The sequence below is a fragment of the Oncorhynchus keta genome, chromosome 6 (assembly GCF_023373465.1).
Source record: "Oncorhynchus keta strain PuntledgeMale-10-30-2019 chromosome 6, Oket_V2, whole genome shotgun sequence".
Classification (NCBI taxonomy): domain Eukaryota; kingdom Metazoa; phylum Chordata; class Actinopteri; order Salmoniformes; family Salmonidae; genus Oncorhynchus; species Oncorhynchus keta.
The window spans coordinates 43,219,080-43,229,776 of record NC_068426.1 but is presented as its reverse complement, the minus strand read 5'-3'; positions in this window follow the sequence as shown (position 1 = coordinate 43,229,776).

Genomic DNA, 10,697 nt, shown 5'->3' with positions numbered 1-10,697 from the left:
GTTCCGTGACTTTTCTACGGAGAGAAATTAAAACCAAACATGCAACAGGCCTACAAAGAAGATGAAACAAAGAAGATGAAGAAAATTATCCAAGAAGTATCCAGCTGTGACTTTTAAAAAGAATATGTCATGAGAACTTACCATAAGTGGTGTGTCTCTGTGCCTCCCTCAGCTGTTCCTCCTTTAGCCAATTAGGTTGACACTCAAAATAACAATGGGCTTTTTAATTAATGGCTGGATTTGAAACCATTTCTATTGTAATAATGCAGAATCATTTAAAATTAACACACTCCTCGGGTTCTTCAGACCTATAATCCAAACCTGAGTTTCTTTTCTTCTAAACCTTTTTGTCAAGATATTTTTGGCATTCCTCAGTTTTTCTAATAGGACTGCCATACTTCCAGACACAAGTGGGGTTCAATCAGAATAAACCTGATCTGAAAGAACTACACAATAAAGCAATATCTCTTCAACCAAACCTACTGAAGCAAACATTTGACATATTTTCTAGCACCTGTTATCACATTGCAGTTACCTAACCAGTCCTTAACGTTAGTGTGGATGTTTAAAGAAACGAAGGACAACTGCATACTGATAACATCCGCACAAACAGTCTCTAACAGTTCTAACCAATGTTCAATTTGTATACCTAATTACGATTTTATTCAATAGCTTTACTAATAGCGGCAGGGTAGCCTAGTGGTTAGAGATTTGGACTAGTAACCGAAAGGTTGCAAGTTCAAATCCCCGAGCTGACAAGGTACAAATCTGTCGTTCTGCCCCTGAACAGGCAGTTAACCCACTGTTCCTAGGCCGTCATTGAGAATGAGAATTTGTTCTTAACTGACTTGCCTGGTTAAATAAAGGTAAAATAATAAATAAAAAGTAATCTCGTCAAAATAAATTGAAAAACTCCTCAGGCAATCCCTTTAACTGTTCAGTCAAGGTTATAAGACTGACACTGAACATGATCAAGAAACTATTGATTATAGGTAACTCATTCACTGGAAATTCCATAATTAAACATTGTTTACTGATTTGTAAAGTGTTTGACTCCATATCTGCCACAGATAATGAATAGGAATCTTCAGTGAAGACTGGTTTTATTTGTAGCTCCACAGTCCACACCCTTCTGCAGGGTGGCAGCTTGACATCCCTTGTGCTGATATGGTATCAATTATTTATCCCACGTCTGTGATTTTTGGAAATGCATCATACTAATTCATTAATGTATGCACACGACCCTAATTGCAATTTATCTCCATATCTTGATAAGTAAAAGAGGGGAGGGAATCTTCCAACCCCTTCTGTGGTGCAAGTTACACTTTGCATTCAAACCAATCAAGCCTCATCTGCATACCACAAATTAGCACCGCATATCCAAAAACCAATTAGCGTGTCTCTCAAATAGCTTCTCCGCCACACGGCTTTGCTTTTTCAACCGAGCTGGCACAAGAAAAGTTCTCAGGTGCACAGTTTCACGATGTGCCTTTCCCTACTCGAGAAGTGGCGTCAGCTTCTTTTTTTTCTCTCTACCCTCTCAATTCACTAGTTTATCAAATTAACACATGCTAATTGGTGTAATTGCATTGTTTTGTCACCTCATGTGTGAAGGAGGGGAGAAAATGAGGGAAGAAACAACTGATTTTTTTCCCCCTCCTGATGCTGGAGAGGGAAAGACAGACAGTAGACCTGCCCCTCACAGCAGGGGCTGGGCGAGAGAGGTGATGCCAATTATCTTCCTCAAGTCCACTCGTCACTTTCTTAAACTACATTGGAAAATAAGGTACCAGGGCTGGCTTCTCCAATGTATTTTGAGAAGGAGGCGAGACCTAATACCTGAGAAAGCTGACCCTTCCAAAGTGCTTGACATCCATTCCTAACAAATCCTATTGGCAGATTGTTACACAATCCCTACAGTACATACACACGGCATCCCTTGAATTGATCTGGGAATTGGTTTTCTGAGACCAGTCAGTATATGACTTCCACCAAATGCCCCTGCCTTCACATGGCACTCTGGGAAATGAGGCCATATGTCAACGTCCTCTTAATTAGGAATAGTGTCCTTGGAATTATCAAAAGCTATTCAGAGGTAGACCACAGTCACTTCTTTATCAAGCCATAACCAAGTATCTGCTCCTGGCATCTTGTATCTACATGACTGAGCTCATGCAATCTCATTGACAGTGTCTATGCCTTTCCTATCTGAACACGCATACAGTCAAGGCTAGGTATTGTCTTAGCTAAACAATACCATGGGGTAGAAACATGAATGTATTTAACATTCTGTCATCCTGTTTCCAACAGACACAACAACCATGGACGCAATACTAGCTAACTCTCAGAGCGAGCTAGCAACGTTAACTTCCCTGACTAGTTGTAAGCAGTAGTTTTCAAGCCATCATTACTCCCATCCTGCAAATAAATTGAGGCGAGGAGTAACTATAGCTGCAATTACAGTGCCTAGTGAATGTCTACACACCCCGTGCACAGTTAACATTTTGCAGCCTTAAAAATCTAAAAAGGATTACATTACCTTTTTTTTTCCTACTTATCTACACAACCTGTTTGACATTTTCAGTGAAGTGGACATGTCTTTCCACCCCACTTGGTGGAAGCACCCATGGCAGCAATGACATCACTGAATGATTTTCATGCTCATCAAACCATTCAATGACCACTCGTGCCCTGTGAATGAGGGCATTGTCATCCTATGGAGGCATAGTCACCATGGTCGCCAAAATAATGGCCTGCCCAGCATTTGTATACCCTAAGCATGATGGGATGTTAAAAGCTTAATTAACTCAGGAACCACACCTGTATACTTTGTATCTCTCATTTACTCAAGTGTTTCAATTATTTTGGCAGTTTACCTGTATGCAACCCTAAAAGTTGTGCAGAGTTGATAGAATCTTATTCTAAATTATTCACAACTGTAAATGCTGCCAAAGGTGCTTCCTGCAAGTATAAACTCTGGGGTGTGAAGACCCACGCAAATCAAGACATCTTTGTTTGAGATTTTTAATTAAGAAAAAATTATATATTTTTTATAAATTTGAACATGTTAAGCAGGTTGTGTAGATAACTAGGACAAAAATGTTATCCCTTTCTAAATAGCTTTTTAAGGCAGCAAAAATGTGTTAACTCTCTTGCTAGTCTCAGTAGAAAACACACCTTTTCAAGAGATAATGAACTGTGAAAACAAAAGTCATTGGGATTTTGTAGGCGGCCTAGTATGAAACAAGGCCACAAACAGTGCACTTTCTTCCGTGAAATCTGCACCTCTGAAAAATTATGCAATGCGCCTATCCCAAAAGTGCCCGATCACTTGATTTGAGGCTAGCAGAGGGCTGCATCACAGAGTAGCACCACTCATTATCATGAGAGTGTTGAGTGCGTTACACCATGCCCATTTCAAGTATCATCATGAACTCTGAAATATGAAATTATTTCCGAATATTCAGGAAAGCTAGATGGTTAAATCATTCATCCTACTTTATGACATATCCCCCTTGCAAGATGCTGGAGTCGTGGCGTTTACTCTCTGTTTGGACCAATGCGAGACGAAGCATGGGTCATGTTCAGTGGGGCACACAGTGGGGAAAAAAACCTCACAATGGAAAACAATCTATGTTCCTAGTAACAGTCAGTTCAGTAGTAAGTTCAGTAGAAACAGCCCCCCTCACACCAGAGTTCGCAGTCTAGTACATCAGCTGGGCTTGTCATTCCCCTTCTGCCATCTCTTAAGTCCACAGCTGTCTGGAGAAGAGGGGACATGCAAAAGACTGCCAATGCGAAAGAAAGGGAGGAGGAGGAGAAGAGATGGGGAAAGATGAGTAGTGAGAGAGATGGGGAAAGATGAGTGGTGAGAGACATGAGGAAAGATGGGAAACGATGGCTAGACGGGGAAAAAACAGTTGAAAGAAAATAAATCGACACTGAACTAAAATAAAAACATGTTTCATGAGCTGAAATTAAAGATCCCAGAAATGTTCCATACGCACAAAAACCTTATTTCTCTAAAATGTGCAAAATGTCTGTATATCCCTGTTAGTGAGCATTTCTCCTTTGCCAAGATAATCCACCCATCTGACAGGTGTGGCATATCAAGAAGATGATTGAACAACCTGATCATTACACAGATGCACCTTGTGCTGGGGACAATAAGCCCACAAAAAAAACAGCTTTGTCACACAACACAATGCCACAGATGTCTCATGTTATGAGAGAGAGTACAATTGGCATGCTGACTGCAGAAATGTCCACCAGAGCTGTTAACATTCAATTATCTGCTCTGGTTATCTACCGTAAGCCGCTACCAACGTCATTTTAGATCATTGGCAGTATGTCCAACCGGCCACACAACCACAGACAGACCACGTGTATGACGTTGTTCAATTTGTAAGTCGCTCTGGATAAGAGCGTCTGCTAAATGACTTAAATGTAAATGTAATGTAAATGTTGTGTGGGCGAGGGGTTTTGCTGATGTCAACGTTGTGAACAGAGTGGCCCAGGGTGGTGGTGGGGGTATGGTAATGGGGCCCCAGGGTGGTGGTGGGGGTATGGTAATGGGGCCCCAGGGTGGTGGTGGGGGTATGGTAATGGGGCCCCAGGGTGGTGGTGGGGGTATGGTAATGGGGCCCCAGGGTGGTGGTGGTATGGTAATGGGGCCCCAGGGTGGTGGTGGGGGTATGGTAATGGGGCCCCAGGGTGGTGGTGGGGGTATGGTAATGGGGCCCCAGGGTGGTGGTGGGGGTATGGTAATGGGGCCCCAGGGTGGTGGTGGGGGTATGGTAATGGGGCCCCAGGGTGGTGGTGGGGGTATGGTAATGGGGCCCCAGGGTGGTGGTGGGGTGGTAATGGGGCCCCAGGGTGGTGGTGGGGGTATGGTAATGGGGCCCCAGGGTGGTGGTGGGGGTATGGTAATGGGGCCCCAGGGTGGTGGTGGGGGTATGGTAATGGGGCCCCAGGGTGGTGGTGGGGGTATGGTAATGGGCAGGCAGGCATAAACTATGGACACAGTTGCATTTTATAGATGGAAATTTGAATACGCGGAGAACGTGACATAGATCCATCACCTCATGTTTCAGCATGATAACGCACAGCCCCATATCACAAGGATCTGTACACAATGTCACTTCTTCCTTGGCCTGCATTACTCACTAGACATGTCACCGATTGAGCATGCTTGAGATGCTCTGGATTGATGTGTATGATAGCGTGTTCCAGTTCCCCGCTAAGATCCAGGAACTTTGCACGGCCATTGAAGAGGACTGGGACAACATTCCACAGGCCACAACGGCCTGATCAACTCTATGTGAAGGAGATGTGTCATGCTGCATGATGCAAATTGGTGGTCACACCAGATGCCTTCTGGTTTTCTGATCCACACCCTCAAAAAAACACAATTTTTTTCAAGGGATCTGTGACCAACAGATGCATATGTGTTCCCAGTCATATGAAATCCATAGATTAGGGCCTAATGAATTTACTTCAATTGACTGATTTCTGTAACTGTAACTCAGTAAAATCTTTGAAATTGTTGCATGTTGCATTTATATCTTTGTTCACTATCAATAAGGTGGAACAGTGACAAGGACTGTCTCAGAGAGGACAGTTGTAAGGTGTTGTTGGCAACAGACTGGGATGAATCAGCCCTCATTAACGTGAGTCATTAGCCTAGCCAGAGGAGAGACTGACCTTGTATTGTAGCTCGTTGTCGATTATGGCAGCCTCCTGCACTTCTGTGATTCAGAGGGGTTGTGTTAAATGCGGAAGACACATTTCAGTTGAATGCATTGCACTGACTAGGTATCCCCCTTTCCCTAACGAATGCGGCTAGCCTAGTGGGTCCTCAGGCAGTAAGACAGGTTAACGCTAAGCTAACGACATCGGCGAAGGGTCAATAAGAGTATCATGTCAGCCCTCTTTTGGATCAGTGATAAGGACAAATCTCATGGGGCCCACTGCCTTTCGATTTGTAGACGGTGGGCTAAAACGTCCATATTATAATGGGACCTCTTGGCTAAAGGGGCTTCGTTTGCACTCTATAGTGCAAACGCAATAAGAGAGTGCTAATAAGAGGTGCTAGCTATCGGCGACCGAGATTCCACCGGCAACTTAATGGATAGGGGGTGGGTGTGGTTGGGATAGGTTTGGACGGAGTATGGGGTAGCAATTCCATCCAATCCGAGCGCTTTCAATAATTAAACTGATCAACTTCATTAGCTAAATTAAGTTGAATTGACCACAAAACATGGCCATATGGCGCAATGAAACAAAAGAGGAGGAACTAATTAAAAGTACAATAATAAAGATTTTAATGAACTGGTTCCCCAGACGTCAGCACATGGGGCTGTGGAGTCATAATTAAGTGCAGTAGTGCTGGCAACATTCTCTCCCCCATTTTAATAACGGCAAGGGTTCCAACCATCTAATTAAATCTGTAAATGAATTTGCAACATTGTAGTTCCCCGCTTGATTTTTACACCCCACCTCCCACACCGTTCACTATTCCCAAATAACTCCATACGCACACACTCGTTCTCTCGCTTTCACTCTTTTTCTCTCTCTCTTTCACACGCGCACGCACGCACGCACGCACGCACGCACGCACGCACGCACACACACACACACACACACACACACACTTTTCCATCCAAACACATTTGCTGTTAATGAAATTTAATCATTATTGATACACTTTCAGAGGGCTTTAGCTGTTTGCTAATGCATCCTAAAAATTCTAGGATGCAACACTGCACACTCACTGGAGAGTATGATAAATGGATCGGGGGTACGGATGTGTCTGTTGTTGAATCAGCCTGTCCTCCCCTTGGAAATCCTACTTTGTTTTAGGAGAGCAAAGACCTTTCTTCATCACTAGCTAATGCTATCACCTTTTTCTATCGGTGCATCTCAATAGGGGGTTCCTCTCGTCTCCTTTCCTTCATCTGCATGGGTATGGAAAACGAGACAGGCGGAAGCAGCATTCCTTGTAGACATCCAGCAAATTGCTCTCCCTATTCTTTGACCTCAAATGAGGTACACATGAAGGAGAAGAGATGAGAGGTAGCCACTGTGGAATATTTGGACATACTCACACCATTTAGACCTGCCATGTAGTTTCTGACACTCATCTCTTCTCTCCAATCTCCCCCCAGGGAACCAACCTTCTGCTCTCTATCCTCCCTTTCCATCTCAATCTGGGGATCTGGGAAACTAATTAACAGAAAAATCACATGGACTGACAAGGGAGTCATTTGCATATTAAATGAATTGGTTCTTCACTTGGGTCTCTGTATACTGGTGACATTGCAAAATGGAAGGCGTGGAGAACAAGTGGGTTTGTATCTCGACAATTCTCCGTTGGTCGTGTCAGGCTAGTCGATATGGCAATGTTTTTCTTCTGCGTACTTGTCGTAGGAAGAGGTTAGGTACATTATAACAACAAACATTTCTTTCCCGATGTCTTTTATTTCAGGACCACTGATAAATTAGAAAACTGAAGAGATTTCCACCGTAGATGCTAACGTGTGTTAGGATTGACCTGCAGAGCCAGTTGCCTAATGGAGCCATGCTGGGGGTTTTCAGTGCCTGATCTGAGTCTGGCAGTGATATTCCTCGAGTGCAAGAAATGGATGGATGGATGTCCATCCCAGAAGCCATCACATAAGTAATGGGAACAATATGTCACCTGAAAAGGTGCTGTTATTGGCAGAGAGGTTTGGAATTCACTTTGTTTATTGGTCTATATAACTTATGCATTGTCACCAGGCAAGCAAAAACTCCACCCATGCAAAAACCTGCTGATTAGAAGGTCCTATGTAGATTGTATTTTCAACCAGCAACTGTTGATAAAGAAAACACTTTCAGTGTATATATGATACGTAACAGAGAGGGGAAAATATTTTGACTGTACTGGGCCTTTAAAGCAAGACCTTTTGCAGCCAGTCCAACAAAGTTCAAGTCTCGCTCTCGTTTCTCAGTTAGCCACCGTATCATCATCATCATCATCATCATCATTGCCAAAAGGACACCCACCCACGTTGAAGGGCTAGCATGTGTTGGCCACAGCACATGTCGTTACCACGGCACACACTGCCACGCTGACCTCAGGTCAGTGCCTCCTCCTGCTGCGATCAGAGTCTAATGGGCTAACGCAGTGGTTCCCAAACGGTGGGTCGGGGCTCACGTGGGTCGGGGCTCACGTGGGACGGGGCTCACGTGGGTCGGGGCTCACGTGGGTCGTTGGAAAAATGCGTTCAGTGTGAAATTAATCGACTTAAAAACCAAATAGAAAGTATGTAGAAATTATAATGGACCTAAATATGTTTTAATAATAGCTTATAATCTTTGAAAATGTATAATCAACCAAATAAAAACTAGAAAATCAGGCCTCAATTGATGTTGTTTTTGAGGCATAGTAACACAACATTAGCCATGTCAAAATGTGTAGAATTGCAGGATATTTTGACTTGTCCTTTGGCCTGTATGTGTTTTCACCTCTCAACCCTTATGGTGGGTCACGACTCAAAAGGCACCTCAATTGGTGGGTCACAAAGAAAATATTTTGGGGAACCCCTGTCTAACGGATGGGTGACCACCCCACGCAGCAGATCCCAGGTCAGTTTCCAGAGGCCACGGTGACCCTTGGAGCTAATTAAGGCTAAAGATAAGGGTATTAATGAGCCAGGGGCCCTGATCAAAGGAGCGTGACAGCTGAGCCTGGGAGGGGGGTGAGGAAGAGGGGGGGGGACTGCTCTGTTTACACGAGTTACCCCCAGTAATTGGGAGGGATGGGGATAAGATACAGGCTGATCCTTTTGTCAAATGGGGGTGGGGGGAGAGACAGCTGTCACACACACACACTGTTGTCGTTACTCAGAGCATGTGTCGCCTCGATGGTTTGGCACTTGGAGGGTCCTGGGAAACATGTACCGGCTGGTGAATGACATTGGTCGGAACATGTGTAACCTTGGAGACCAAAAGTGGAATGTCTTGGCACTATCTAGCTTGAGTTTCTTACAGCCATGACGGTCTACAGTAAATCAGAGCACAGAGAGGCTACAGTATATTGAGGGTAGTTTGATGGATCTAAAGTCCACAGAGTCATGCAAATACTTCCATTAAAGAACTTCCTTTCCTTGTCTCCTCTCTTTCATAATCACTGACCGGCCAGCCGCTTGAAATCATTAAGAAACATATCTTCCCACTGAGCACACCACATCATTTCAACATGGAAATATGAGTCATATGTGGTCTCATGTTGATCAATGAGATTTCAACCTATTTTCACCCATTCAAAATAACAGAAGTTTGTTGAATTCCCAATGTGTTAGCAATGCGCTTTCAACCAAATAGAAGCACAACAAAGTTCAAGTGGGAATATAATGTCAGATTGTTTGTACTTATACATCAACTAAATGAGTTTGCTTTTTCAAATAGCACAACCACATGACCTGGATTGAAGTTGAGATGACTTTAATAGTAAAGTGCAAATGATCAATGCTGCTTCGAGATTCTGCACAAATTTGCATGTGTAGCCCATGCTATTTTAGACATTCCCAAAGCAGTGGTGATTTTACCATGGAAATCTTGGTGGGGCCAAAAAATAAATAATGTGGGACGCATGCCAGCAAAGCCACTACATAACACAACACTAAACAATATATTACTTGCATTTTAATGGTGACAAACAGTGCCCACAAACTGTTAGTGCTTAAAGCTGTCCCAACACCTTACCACTGCTACACCTGGCTTTCAGCGGAGCCTTGACTGGCAGAGAAACAGTTTATTCAGCCTCATTTACTGCCTTTAAAAAAAAACAGCTGATATGGCTGACTTTGTTAATAAACAAATGTGGTTTCTACTGACAATTGAGATGTACAAACTACGGCATAAGCGGACGACAGCGGATAATCAGTCATTTAGATCATTGGCAGTATGTCCATCAGTCCGTCCGACGACGGACGTAGTCAATATAATTATTTGTTCAGCACTTTTGAAATCTACAGGGACAAAATTCAGAACATGGGCCATTCTTACAGTGTTCTCCCTCTACAACAAGTCAGATGAATAAAAGGGGCATATAAACAGACAATGAAAGCTCTTACAATATACAGATGAATAAATGTATCTAAAACAGGTTATAGGCTACACGTGCACCACCAAGTCAGAACAGTAGGCAAAATGAAGAGGTGAAGATAGACCAAATTATTAGGGTGAGGCACATTGAAGGCCGTTTGGGTCTTTGCATGTCAAAAACGATACACTTCATGTAACACTATTTCACGTGTTAAATAAGGTTTTAATTTGACACGTCAAATAACACAATTCTATTATAGAAGGTTGTCTGAATTTGCACGTGCAAGCCAAGCGCCACCACTACAATCAGCACTGTACAAAAAAAAACGTGTCAAAGAAGCACACACCTGGCCACGAACCATGTGCTTACAATACCGCTTTGGTGAAAATAGACCAAATTATTATGATGAGGCACATTGGCTACTAACAGCTTACTACACAACATACACTTAGTATTACTTTCTTAGCTACAGTAAATATCTCCCTTGGATTTAACATAATTTATGCAGCAGCATACAAGACAAGACAAGACAGGAAGCCCCTAAATAAGATCTGGGGCAACCAATTACTTTCAGAAGTCACACAATTAGTTAAATAAAGTCCACCTG